Source organism: Diplotaxodon limnothrissa, linkage group LG3, assembly GCF_057381915.1.
Source record: "Diplotaxodon limnothrissa isolate DT_005_m linkage group LG3, D_limnothrissa_male_GT1.1, whole genome shotgun sequence".
NCBI classification, from domain to species: Eukaryota; Metazoa; Chordata; class Actinopteri; order Cichliformes; family Cichlidae; genus Diplotaxodon; species Diplotaxodon limnothrissa.
Genome location: NC_140598.1, coordinates 55010499 through 55025909, shown reverse-complemented (window position 1 = coordinate 55025909; position 15411 = coordinate 55010499).

The following is a 15411-nucleotide window of genomic DNA, read 5'->3' as shown; positions in this document are numbered from 1 at the left end:
GTTGATTTAAAATCCAGTAATCCAGGTAAAGTTTGTTTATTTGTGAATCAAAATCAAAAGCACTGTACAATAAGCATGTGGTTACCAAATGTTTTATTTTCCTTCACTGCCACCATCTGAATTGCAAAAGAACATTACACAATATTTGTGGCAAACTGACAACAATGGGCTTTTTGTCCTGAACCGCAGCTGAACCGATAACAATAAAAGAGGAGCTTCTGGAACTTGAAGTTTTCAGGGTGGAGCCACCGTCTTGCTCTTAAAAGCAGACAGTTAGGGTGAAAATTAACAACAGGCCAAAAAACCCCCAAAAAAACAATTATAACCCAGCCTGTATTTTGCTTGGGGACTGGCCTAATTAGTTTCCTAGTGGGGAAGCGGGCTTAGGTGCACTAATACTGTTTCTCACTGAATTGCATCAACAAATGAAGCTTTACGGTTAGTTAATTGATGTGACTACAGGGCTGGAAGGAAATCTTCAGACTTGTGGTTTTCTTTCAGTAAAAAGAGACTTTTATGACTGTGCTCATCATTTCTAGTAGGTAAATTGTATTCTCACAGACTTCACATTTATGTTTATCTGCAGATTAATTTTCGTGCATATCTTGCTGACCTTCTATAGTCTGACTAAAAGACCTATACTCGCAGTTGAGTAGAATAGATTAATCATTTTAATAGTAAAAGGAATTGCTTTGCTAAATGCCAACTGTTAATTAGGGGTTTAGTAAAAATATGAAAACAATGTTGTGGATGTCATTCAGTCTAATAATTGCTGTCTGCTATGAGGGTGTGACACAGTTTTAATCTATTAGTCATATCCATGTGACACCTACGTGAGCACAAACACCTACATGCACACAAACAGACAGACAGACACACACACACACACACACACACACACACACACTCTATTTACAAGTAGGTAAGTAGAGTCTCACATCTACATAAATTATTGTCAGATGAGATTAAATGTAACAGCCAGTGGCACATTAAACCTTAAAATGGTGAGCAGTGTTTTGCTTTTATTCTGGGGATGAATGACCTTTGTGTGACAAAACTATGCATGAATTGGTTCAGGGTAAATTTCTCTCATTTAGTAAGTAGTGGCATGTATATAAACCCTGACATATAAAAATGTAGTTCTAATGTTAATTTCAGCTTTTATGGTGCACTCAGTGAACCATAATTTCCACGGAAATTTTGCTGCCTAATCTTTGATACTGATACTGATCTTTAACACTGTTAGTTTCACTTGGCAGGCACACAGCTTGAAACAATGAGGACATGGATGAAAAATATGTCTTCACCAAATAAAAGACACCACTGTTTGTTTTTCATTGGTGTCTCTTAAAAATGTGTGTCAGGTTCTTCAAGTTACATTCATGAATTATTTTTACTTCTTCCTGTCACAAAAGAACAATAGTGTTTACACACTCAACTAACGTCATTGATGCTAGATGTTACCCGAATCTAACGTGACAATGAAAATTTCCCATCAGTAGTTACTTCCTGAGTCAAGATCGAGCTCCAGATCATATGATGTGCTGTGTGTATAATTAGTATAAAAGAACAATGAGGCATCAAAATGTCCTCATGTGATTTTTTTCAGCTTATGTCTTCTCTGATAGATTTATTCGCAGACAAATTCACTGGCCTATGAATTGAACTGCTTTTTGAAAAAAACAGTGCTGTTTAAATCGCCGCTACAACGAGTCTTCAACCTCAGTCTGCGACTGGGGAGAGTGCCCGCACTATGGAAGACATCCTGCATCGTCCCGGTCCCCAAAAAGAACCGGCCCAATGAGCTGAATGACTTCCAACCGGTGGCACTGACGTCACATCTTATGAAGACTCTAGAGCGGCTCTTCCTCAACCTCCTCCGACCACAGGTACAACATGCCCAGGACCCACTACAGTTTGCATACAAGGAGGATGCCATCCTGTACCTCCTACACAGAGCCCACTCACACCTGGATGGGGGAAAAGGCACGGTCAGGATCCTGTTTCTTGACTTTTCCAGTGCCTTTAATACCATCCGGCCCTGTATGCTTCAGGAAAAACTGAACAGGATGGAGGTGGACCCCTGCCTGGTCGCTTGGATCTCCGACTACCTCACCGACAGACCACAGTACGTCAGGCTGAAGGACATCACGTCTGACACAGTGGTCAGCAGCACAGGAGCACCACAGGGAACTGTGCTGTCCCCTCTTCTCTTCACCCTGTACACCTCTGACTTCGGCTACAACTCTGAATTATGCCACATTCAGAAGTTTGCAGATGACACAGCCATCATGGGGTGTATCTGGGATGATCAGGAAGAGGAGTACAGAAGTCTGGTGAGGAACTTTGTCGCATGGAGTCACACAAACCACCTGCAACTCAACACCTCAAAGACTAAGGAACTGGTTGTGGACTTCGGGAGGTCCAGAGCAGGTCCACTGCCGGTTCAGATAGAGGGGGAGGAGGTGGAGGTGGTCAACAAGTACAAGTACCTCGGGCTGTGGGTGGACAATAAACTGGACTGGTCATGCAACACAGAGCACCTGTATAAAAAAGCCCAAAGCCGACTGTACTTCCTCGGGAGGCTGAGGTCTTTTAACATCTGCAGGAAGCTCCTGAGGATGTTTTACCAGTCGGTGGTTGCTGGAGTACTTTACTATGCTGTGGTGTGCTGGGGGAGCAGCACAGCAAAGAAGGACTCATCCAGGCTGGAGAAACTGATCAGGAGGGCTAGCTCTGTGGTCGGCATGAAGCTGGACACTCTGGTGACAGTGGCAGAGAAAAGGACATTAAAGAAACTGATGGACATTATGGACAATGCCAGGCATCCTCTGCACACGGCCATTAACAACCAGAAGAGTCTGTTCAGTGACAGGTTGCTTCTCCCAAAGACAAGAACTAACAGACTTAAAAACTCCTTTGTCCCACACGCCATCAGACTGTTTAACTCCTCTCTGGAGGGGAGAGGGAGGGGAAACAGGAGGACAAAGGAGGGGGGAACAACTAAGCTGTAGTGCCTCTTCACCTCACTGTGCAATACCTTTTGTGCAATACTTTTGTAAATAGTCAACAGTGCAATAGACCTCAATACTTGAAATGTGCAATTCACTTGTATTTTTATTTTTTATTCCTATTTATTCTATTTATCCCCTTCGTATATTTTATTTACATTGTCTCTGTATTTATATATATGTGTGTGTGTGTGTGTGTGTGTGTGTGTGTGTGTGTGTGTGTGTGTGTGTATATATATATAATATTCTGTAACTCTGTAACTTCTGTCGGTGCTGTGCTTTTTTTGGAAATCGAATTTCCCAGAGGAACCCACCCGAGGGATTAATAAAGTTCTATCTATCTATCTATCTATCTATCTATCTATCTATCTATCTATCTAAATCAAAAAAGCAGTGCTGTTTAAATCCAGTGAATTAAAAGCCCCAATGCAAATGTCATAACAAATTAAACCACTCTTCATTTTCTTCATTTCACTTCATGCCTTATATTGACTGAATTGGCCTAAATGCTGTGCTTAAGATAGCCTGTTTCAGTCTTATCCACATTTTACTTTTAAATATTTTTTCTTTGTAATGCCTATTTTGTAAAACCCTCCAAAATGTTGATTTGTTAGGCCATGTTCTTTTAACCCCTTAAAGCTTTTTAAAGCATTCCCATCACAGAAATCACTGTTTTGTTTTTTTTAAACTAGAAACAGTTTAATTCTGGCTCTCTTTCTCTGACAAATAAATTCTTCATTAAATCCTTTTAGGCTACTTGTTTGCTGCTTTTAGTCATTCTTTGCCATGAGGTTCCTATCAGCATTGTAAGTCCGCATTCCACTGATGTGAACTGATCAGATGTCATAACATCCCGTATGGAAAAGATATATATATAAATCTTATAAAGTTTGTATCTGTCTTGCGTGAAACTTGTATGAAAAGCATACAAGAGTGAAAATAGATATAAGATCCCTTGAAAAATTATATAACTGAAACTTGTATCTTTTGGATACTTATTAAAACAATATATGAAAGTAATGAGAAAGTGGGCACTTTCATGAGTAAATCATGTAAGCCTTATATGATTCACTATATGAAGTAAGCCAAATCTTATGCAAATCTTTTATAAGTTTTTTCTATTTATTTTCCATATAGGATTATTTAACAAACTGAATACTTTGAATTTAAATACTTTTGATGAATAATGGAAAAATGCATAAAATATACAACAAGCATTTTGAGAATAAAAGTATATATTTCCACAATTCTTTTATAGCTTTTTTTAATTTCCTCTTTCTAATTTCCTACAGTGATTAACAAAAAATACAGACAAACAGATGACATCTGTCTTGTAAGTTAACCTTTGCCTTTCACTTTGGAAGAGGAACAAAAGAAAAGTATTTTAAAAATGTGATCTGTAGACATTGCAATGTTATCTTTTCAAAAGTTCCAATGTGAGATCTATTTGCCGAAAAGGAAACCGAACATGCACCACAACAAATGGCCCGAAAATATTGTCTTGTAGTACAACAGGTGCCCGAAAAGGAGTGGGAAGAAGTAATACTCATACTCACTGCCCTTCACATATTTATAGCTCAGTTGTGTAGTGAGTGATCTGATTTCAGAATGGTTTCTTGCCACTCTTAACTTTCTCTTCCAGTCATTTCCGTATTCTCAATAAAGCTTTAGTAGTTGCCAAATTTAGTCTATGTAACATGACCCCGAAATTGCCCAAAAATCTAAGCAAAATCATATCAGAAAACATCAGACTGACAGCCTGATGTAATTGAAAAAAGAAAAACATTTTAATATGAATGTGATGGATCTCCTCAGATAAAAAAATAAATAAATAAATCAATAGGTCTAAAATGACTAAGACACATTTCAAGTGGCACTTCATTGTACTTGGAATTTTACTATCACAAACAAAATCTATATCTTTCTGTTGCTCTGTTTCTCCTTTTGTACTTCAGGTACTGAACATATTAATCTCTCAAACAGCTCTATCTTAGCCATTGAAGGTTGTTATTCATATCAGGCATGATGGCATCTTTATTATCTAGAAAATATTTGTATTTGGGAACAAGGAAAAACTGCTCCACACAGCAAGAGAGAAGGGTCGGATGAGCGAAAAAAGGCTGAACTGCATCACTATTTTTGTTGAATAGATTTTTTTTGTCCCATAACTGTGTTCTGGAGGCAGTTTATAACTTTTGCGAAGATCGGGAGATTATTCCATTGCACTGCATTAATGACGTCTGCATTCGGGTGCTCTCATGTTCGCTCTGTTTACGTAGTTCTGTTAGCTTGGTAATTTAGACAATAGGCTGTTGACAGAGTAACGTTAACATTTGGTTTAAAAGGTTAAAACAATTCTTGTGTAGTTGTGTCGAATTGTATGCACTTGTGGGAGTTATACAGTATTGTATATTTAAGTTACTGTGTCTTTTGCAGACAGCAAGATGTAGATTATAGGCTAGTTAACCTTAGCATAGTTTCCCGTCACTTATGGATTAGGGCAATCAAATAGAAAAGAGTGTTGCTGCTGCTGAGCCATCTCTTGATCCTAAATGAGACAAAAAACTTGATCAAGTTCAGTCTGGAAGCATTTTACCGTCAGTGCTGCAGATGAAACCAAAGTGATATGTAATGTGTGCAAAGGTCAAATCAGCAGAGGCACACATATTAAACGTGTCAACATCTGCTATACACAATCACAGGCACTTAAAGCATCCTCTCCTGGTACTGTCTGCCAACTCCCCCCACCAGCACCAATTCATCATCACAACCATGTTCTGCCTCTGCAAGTCAGTTTCGTTGTCTGTTCAGCGTCCTCCAAGAAGCTAGAGTGGTGGTGGAGTTCATTATGTTCACAATGGTATTTTATTAGTTGTTGGTTTGGATGATGCAATGGCTGTTATGTTATTTTCTTTTCAATGACCTTTTTTGTTACATGTTCATTGCTGGATCTATGGAAAAACATAAACTAATATTGCATATCCACAATTACTGTAATGGATATAATTAAAGAATACTTAATATTAATTAGAAGTGTAATGCAAATAAAAAAGGATTTTTAAGCCTATTTTGAATTTTACTTGACAACGAATACAAATACAAATACTTTTCCCCCCTCAACAAATACAAATACAGATACAAATACCGGCTGCTTTGCACATCTCTAATATTTACATACATATGATGTCTGTCTGTCTGTCTGTCTGTCTGTCTGTCTGTCTGTCTATCTATCTATATATATATATATATATATATATATATATATATGAAATAGACTGTAGAAATGTAATTTTGTTTTAATGATTCATGCTTTTTAACTTCCCAGTTACTGTTTGAATAAATTCACTAACTTTGACTTGCACTATTTAGTTAGAATTTTGTGATTTCACTTACTTTCATAATTTCAGATTATTTTAGATATTTCTTTAATTGTATATGTAATTTTAATTTTCTAATTCCAATCTGAGGAGATCATTACTATCTAATAATTTTTAAATTATGACTATATGAGTTAAAAGAAAATATAGCTTGTTATAAGAACATAGTATCATTATAATTTTTGAAATCTAATTATTTCAAATGTATATATTTAAAAGCTGTTTGACTTTAAGAAAGATACTTACTATTGCAACTATCAGATTTACTTGTTGTTTAAATGCAAATAAGCAGCAAATCGCTTGTAAATGTCTCATGAGTTTTAAATGACACTTAAACTTCTGTTTTTGTCACACAATTAGGGCAACAATAACAACAACAAGTGGAAGCTGGAGGTGAAGTTCCTAATGTTCTTCGACTTACAGTCATGGTAACTTGAGTTGTAGTTGTCCCTGTTGTAGTTGAAACGGGAGTTGTTGTTGATCCAGTTGTAGTTGACCCAGCGGTTGTTATTGTCCCTGTTGTAGTTGACCCAGGAGCTGTTGTTGACCCACTTGTAGTTGACTGAGCAGCTTTAGGTGACCCAGTTGTAGTTGGCCCAGTATTTATAGTTGTCACAGTCATAGTTGACTCAGAAGTCATCTTTGACCCAGCAGTTGTTGTTGACCCTGGTGTAGTTGACTGAGTGGATCCAGCATTTGGATCCAGGACACATAACCCTAGTGACGGGGCTGCATCAAGGGGCTCTTTTATCGCGCCCATTTTTAGCATTTCAGCCAATTATTTTTAAACAATTTTCTCAGATACAGTGGGGCAAAAAAGTATTTAGTCAGCCACCGATTGTGCAAGTTCCCCCACCTAAAATGATGACATGGGTCAGTAATTTGCACCAGAGGTACACTTCAACTGTGAGAGACAGAATGTGGAAAAAAAAAAATCCATGAATCCACATGGTAGGATTTGTAAAGAATTTATTCGTAAATCAGGGTGGAAAATAAGTATTTTGGTCAATAACAAAAATACAACTCAATACGTAACATAACCTTTGTTGGCAATAACAGAGGTCAAACGTTTACTATAGGTCTTTACCAGGTTTGCACACACAGTAGCTGGTATTTTGGCCCATTCCTCCATGCAGATCTTCTCGAGAGCAGTGATGTTTTGGGGCTGTCGCCGAGCAACACGGACTTTCAACTCCCGCCACAGATTTTCTATGGGGTTGAGGTCTGGAGACTGGCTAGGCCACTCCGGGACTTTCAAATGCTTCTTACGGAGCCACTCCTTTGTTGCCCGGGCGGTGTGTTTTGGATCATTGTCATGTTGGAAGACCCAGCCTCGTTTCATCTTCAAAGTTCTCACTGATGGAAGGAGGTTTTGGCTCAAAATCTCACGATACATGGCCCCATTCATTCTGTCCTTAACACGGATCAGTCGTCCTGTCCCCTTGGCAGAAAAACAGCCCCATAGCATGATGTTTCCACCCCCATGCTTCACAGTAGGTATGGTGTTCTTGGGATGCAACTCAGTATTCTTCTTCCTCCAAACACGACGAGTTGAGTTTATAGCAAAAAGTTCTACTTTGGTTTCATCTGACCACATGACATTCTCCCAATCCTCTGCTGTATCATCCATGTGCTCTCTGGCAAACTTCAGACGGGCCTGGACATGCACTGGCTTCAGCAGCGGAACACGTCTGGCACTGCGGGATTTGATTCCCTGCCGTTGTAGTGTGTTACTGATGGTGACCTTTGTTACTTTGGTCCCAGCTCTCTGCAGGTCATTCACCAGGTCCCCCCGTGTGGTTCTGGGATCTTTGCTCACCGTTCTCATGATCATTTTGACCCCACGGGATGAGATCTTGCGTGGAGCCCCAGATCGAAGGAGATTATCAGTGGTCTTGTATGTCTTCCATTTTCTGATGATTGCTCCCACAGTTGATTTTTTCACACCAAGCTGCTTGCCTATTGTAGATTCACTCTTCCCAGTCTGGTGCAGGTCTACAATACTTTACAGAGATACAGAGATACAGAATACAGAGATTTTCCTTGTTTGAGGTGACCAAATACTTATTTTCCACCCTAATTTACGTATAAATTCTTTACAAATCCTACCATGTGGATTCATGGATTTTTTTTTCACATTCTGTCTCTCACAGTTGACGTGTACCTCTGGTGCAAATTACTGACCTCTGTCATCATTTTGAGTGGGGGAACTTGCACAATCGGTGGCTGACTAAATACTTTTTTGCCCCACTGTAACCTGTAACGTCATGCACCTTCACATAAGGCCACCTTTCAAATAGTGTTCTATGAGATTAGTAGGAACGGTCAGCTGGAAGAACACATCTGCAAAACAACATTGGAATGCAGAAACATTCACTCTGTGGGCCTGTGTGAGATGATCATCACAATGGAGTGAGGGGTTAATGATGAAATTTTGAACCTCTGGCCAAACTCATCTCTCTCCTTCACCAGACTCACCAGAGAAGTGATTTCAGCCTCTCTCTATGCTTTGAGGAGGTCAAGGTGATACACCTGGTTGACTGCTCCCGTGTCCAACTGTGCCACTTCATAGTTAAGGTATTTGTAATGTAGCAGCCTGACTTCTGTGTCATTATCAGGAAGTACAGAATGAATTGTTGTTGAACAGGACTGCATTATCACTGATCAACAGAAAAGATTCCCATGAGCCTGTAACTAAACATGGTTCCTTATCTTTTCTTTTTTTTTTCCGTACCAGCACAAAAGTTAGGCGCACCCAAATTTTTCAACTGCTTAACGCCGCAGTTTTGCATGTTCACTTTTTGGGGGGGAAATTGCTGTACATACAGACAATATTGATTTGTAAATGATTAACAACCTTTTTTTTTAACACAAAGTTCTTTATTTGGAGCACAGTTCTACAAGAAAGATAAGTTAACCATCTTCACTTCCTGCTTGCTCTTGGGGCATTTTCCCTTCATTTTGTCTTCAGCAAGTGAAATGTACACTCAATTGGATTCCGGTCAGGTGATTGACTTGGCCATTGCAAAACAGTCCACTTCTTTACCTTCAAAAACTCTTTGGTTGCTTTTGCAGTATGCTTTGGGTCATTGTCATCTGCACTGTGAAACCCCATCCAATGAGTTCTGAAGCATTTGGCTGAATATGAGCAGATAATATTGCCTGAAACCATTCAGAATTTATCGTGCTGCTTTTGTCGGTAGTCACACATCAATAAATAGAAGAGAACCTGTTCCACTGGCAGCCATATATGCTCACGCCATTACACTTCCACCACAATGCTTCACTGATGAGGTGGTATGCTTAGGATCATGAGCAGTTCCTTTCCTTCTCCATACTCTTCTCTTCCCATCATTCTGGTACAAGTTTATCTTGGTCTCATCTGTCCATAGTATGTTGTTCCAGAACTGTGAAGGCTTTTTTAGATGTCGTTTGGCAAACTCTAATCTGGTCTTCCTGTTTTGGGGGCTCACCAATGGTTTACATCTTGTGGTGAACCCTCTGTATTCACACTGGTGGAGTCTTCTCTTGATTATTGACTGACACACACACACACACACACACACACCTACCTCCTGGAGAGTGTTCTTGATCTGGCCAACTTTTGTGAACTGTGTTTTCTTCACCAGGGAAAGGATTTTTCAGTCACCCACCACAGTTGTTTTCCGTTGTCTTCCGGGTCTTTTGGTGTTGCTGAACTCACCGGTGCGTTCCCTCTTTTCGAGAATGTTCCAAACAGTTGTTTTGCCACGCATAATGTTTTTGCTATCTCTCTGATGGGTTTGTTTTGTTTTTTCAACGTAATGATGGCTTGCTTCACTGATAGTGAGAGCTCTTTGGATCTCATCTTGTCAGCTGACAGCAACAGATTCCAAATGCAAATAGCACACTTGAAATGAACTCTGGACCTTTTATATGGTCATTGTAATTGGGATAATGAGGGGAATACCACACACCTGGCATCGGACAGCTGAGAAGCCAATTGTCCCATTACTTTTGGTCCCTTAACAAGTGGGAGGCACATATACAAACTGTTTTAATTCCTACACCTTTCACCTGATTTGCATGTAAATACCCTCAAATAAGAGCTGACAGTCTGCAGTTAAAGCACATCGTTTAATTTGAAATCCATTGTGGTGGTAGAGTCAAAAATGTTAGAATTGTGTCGATGTCCCAATATTTATGGACCTGACTGTATATATATATATATAAACAACCAGCACGCCCCTGCGGGCGGTTTATCCTTCAAGCTCGGGTCCTCTACCAGAGGCATGGGAGCTTGAGGGTCCTGCGCAGTATCTTAGCTGTTCCCAGGACTGCGCTCTTCTGGACAGAGATCTCCGATGTTGTTCCCGGGATCTGCTGGAGCCACTCGCCTAGCTTGGGAGTCACCGCACCCAGTGCTCCGATTACCACGGGGACCACTGTTACCTTCACCCTCCACATCCTCTCATGCTCTTCTCTGAGCCCTTGGTATTTCTCCAGCTTCTCGTGTTCCTTCTTCCTGATATTGCTGTCATTCGGAACTGCTACATCGATCACTACGGCCGTCTTCTTCTGTTTGTCTACCACCACTATGTTGGTTAGCCACCACCATTTTGTCCGTCTGTATCTGGAAGTCCCACAGGATCTTAGCTTGGTATCGGCAGCAGAAACCCAAGAAAGAGGACGGAGACGAGGAACCATCATGGAAGACCCTGCACGGTATGTACCACCGGCAGATAGAGGTGGTGGCTGATATCCAGAAATCCTACCAGTGGCTGGACAAAGCTGGACTGAAAGACAGCTCAGAGGCACTAATCATGGAAGCACAAGAACAAGCTCTGAGATATATATATATATATATATATATATATATATATATATATATATATATATTAGGGGTGCAACGATGCACAAAATTCACGGTTCGGTTCGGTTCGATACTTTGGTGTCACGGTTCGATATTTTTTCGATACAAAAAAAATGTTCATGCCTTTTTAATTTGTCATTTATTAAATTTTCATGGCACATTCTGCACCACATCTCTGTGCGTTCATCATTTGTTTGAAGCCAGCTCACCTCCTGCAACTACTTTTCCGAGAATACGTGCTTCTTTTGTGGTTCGGACTCCTTCTGACATTTCTTTGGAGGTGGAGGAACACCAAAGTAATTGCTTAAAGGAGCTTCTTCGACATCTTTAAGAGTTCTAAACAAATGTCTGTCCTCCTGAAAATCTTATGTACGCAAACACGCGTTGCAACTTCTTATCTTGTGCGCATTTTTTATTTTGACAGCGAATGCGCACCTGCGGACCACTTATGTGCAGCCCTGGTTATTTAGCTCGTCATATTGCAGCCACAAGAAATTCTTTTGTCCATGAAACCATAAAGCTGCACTTTCTTTTTGCCTTATAGTCTGATTTGTCATAACTTTTCCGTTTTGTGGTAAGCTTTTCTTTGGCTGTCACTTCTTCACCCTGACCTGTCTTATTTGGCTCAGCAGAACTAAAATATATATCCTGCTGTTTTTACACACACACTCACATAATGCTCAGCGATCCTCTCACATGTGAGATCAACCTCTCACATGTTTAAGCTGCGGTAGATTTCACTTGTCATGTTTGCATAGTAAGCTAACGATTGATAAGACGATGTCAGAGGAATTGGTGCGCAAATTATCATCACTCACAGATCAGTGCTGTCGCTCTCTATACACAGTTCGCGCGATTGCAAAGTGAAAGCAAAAAACAAGCGCAAATTCAAACGCGATTTCAATATGTCACATATTGACAGTGGCTCACCGATGCCAATGACATAATTACCCAGCTACATTTCCGAAAGAATGTAAAAGCATTGACATATATTTTTCCTTCCTGCGATAGCCCGATGGGCAGGGCAGAGATAGATTTTGGTAGCCCGACTGGAAAAATTTTGCGAGCCCTGTATCTGATTGAGGAATCACTCATCTTTGGAAAAGAGAGTTTATTACAGAGAAATGGCTCTTTCCAAAATAAAAGCTATACTATACGCTTCTTCTGGGCTATATTCTCAGCAGCATTTTAAACATATCAGGTCCCCATAAGGAGAATCATGTGCTAACGGCTGTCTAAATGACTCGGGTAAAGTTTGTAGCATGCGTGCTTGTTGTTTTTGTTGTTCAATATCGACACGGTTCAATATCGATACGAATATCGTTCGATACAGTGCTTTCCGTTCGGTAAGCAAATGTATCGAACAATACAAAATTTTTAATTAATTTTATCACCTTTCCTTCTGACGATGCTGTCTGTTTTGAGCGCTCAGAGGATCTGCGCTCGACAGTGCAGCCTAGGCGGAGTAGTCGAACGCAGATTCACTGAGTGCAGGGCAAGCTAGCAAGACAGAAGTTAAGCTGTCGTTGCAACATGGCAAATTGAACCTCCCCCACCCTCATTCAGATGTGGCGTTTGGAACTATTTTGGTTTTCATGTGACATATGACCCTGAAGGTAAGCGCGTCATGGACAAAAGTAAAACAGTATGTTGGATGTGCCATGCAATGCTCAATTACGTTGGTGGGAGCTAGTGTGTTAGCGCAGTTAGCTCATTAACGTGTTGGCTGTCCAGCCCCACGCACGGGGCGATCCGCGGTAGCTCGTTAACGGAGATTTGCCGTCTTGTGGCGTTAATCATCCATCACATGCATATTAAAATGTTTTTTCTTTTTTTCGATTACATCAGGCTGTCACTCTGATGTTTTCTGATATGATTTTGCTTAGATTTTTGGCCAATTTCTTGGTCAAGTTTCATAGGGTAAATTTAGCAACTACTAAAGCTTTATTGAGAATACTGAAATGATTGAAAGAAAAACACAGGATTGGCAAAAAACAGATTGTTGGGAAAAGCGTTCTGAAATCAGATCAGGTGGAAATCATGCAAATAATAATACAAAGCTGCACAACTACACAACTGAGCTTTAAATATGTGAACAACTGAAGGTTCAACTGCAACTACAGAAACAACAGCAACTAGAGCGTCAACAACAACTGAAGTTACAATGGCAACCACAGCCTTTACAACAACTGAAGGCACAACAGCGACTACGCCATCAACAACTACTGAAAGTACAACTGAAACTTCAGAAACAAAAGAAACTTCAGCATCAACAACAACTGAAGGTTCAACTGCAACTACAGAAACAACAGCAACTACAGCATCAACAACAACGGAAGTTACAACTTCAACAACAGCAGCTACAGCATCAGCCAAAACTGAAGGTACAACAGCAACCACAGCCTTAACAACAACTGAAGTTAAAACAGCAAATACACCATCAACAACTACTGAAGGTACAACTGCAAGAACAGAATCAATAACAACTGAAGGTTTGACTGGAACTATAGAAACAAAAGCAACAACAGTTTCTGAAGCAACTACAGCTTCAACAACTACTGAAGGTACAACTGCAGCTACAGATTCAACAACAACTGTAGGATCAACTTCAACTACGGAAACAACAGCAACCACAGCATCAACAACCACTGAAGGTTCAACTGGAACTACAACCTCAACAGCAACTGAAGGTTCAACTGGAACTACAGAATTAAGAGCATCAACAACAACTGAAGGTACAACAACAAGTACAACATCAACAACAACTGAAGGTTCAACTGCAACTACAGAAACTACAGCAACTACAGATTCAACAACAACTGAAGGTTTAACTGCAGCTATCACCACAACTGACACAGTAACAAGAACAAAGTCAACAACAATAGCAACAAAAACAACAACAACAAATACAACGACAACAGCAGCAACAACAATAAAGCCAACAACGACAGCAGCAACAACAACACAGCCAACAAACACAGCAACAACAACAACACAGCCAACAACAACAGCAACAACAATAACAAAGCCAACAACAACAGCAGCAACAACAACAAAGCCAACAACAACAGCAACAACAACAGCAATAACAACAACAACAACAAAGCCAACAACGACAGCAGCAACAACAACTACACAGCCAACAACAACAGCAACAACAACAGCACAGCCAACAACAACAGCAACAAACACAACAAAGCCAACAACAACAGCAGCAACAACAACAAAGCCAACAACAACAAAGCCAACTACAACAGCAGCAACAACAACACAGCCAACAACAACAGCAGCAACAACAACAAAGCCAACAACAACGGCGGAATCAACAACAAAGCCAACAACAAAGGCGACAACAACAACAAAGCCAACAACAACAGCAGCAACAACAACAACAAAGCCAACAACAACAACAGCAGCAACAACAACACAGCCAACAACAACAGCAACAACAACAACAAAGCCAACAACAACAGCAGCAACAACAACACAGCCAACAACAACAGCAGCAACAACAACACAGCCAACAACAACAGCAACAACAACAATAACAAAGCCAACAACAACAACAACAATAACAAAGCCAACAACAACAGCAGCAACAACAACAACAACACAGCCAACAACAAAGCCAACAACAACAGCAGCAACAACAACAACAACAACAACAAGAACAGCATTAACAACAACAAAGCCAACAACAACAGCAACAACAACAACACAGCCAACAACAACACCAACAACAAAGCCAACAACAACAGCAGCAACAACAACAACAGCAACAACAACAACAAAGCCAACAACAACAGCAGCAACAACAACAGCAACAACAACAACAAAGCCAACAACAACAGCAGCAACAACAACAAAGCCAACAACAACAACAACAAAGCCAACAACAACAGCAGCAACAACAACAACAACAACAAGAGCAGCATTAACAACAACAAAGCCAACAACAACAGCATTAACAACAACAAAGCCAACAACAACACCAACAACAACAACAACAACAAAGCCAACAACAACAGCAGCAACAACAGCAGTGCCGGTAGTTCGTGCACCAGTTGTTGTTCTTACAGCAGTTTTGGTTACACCCTATGTGCCTCAACTCAAAGATAAAACCAGTCCACAATTTCAGGCACTTGCAGTGCAAGTGGTTGTAGTGGTGGGT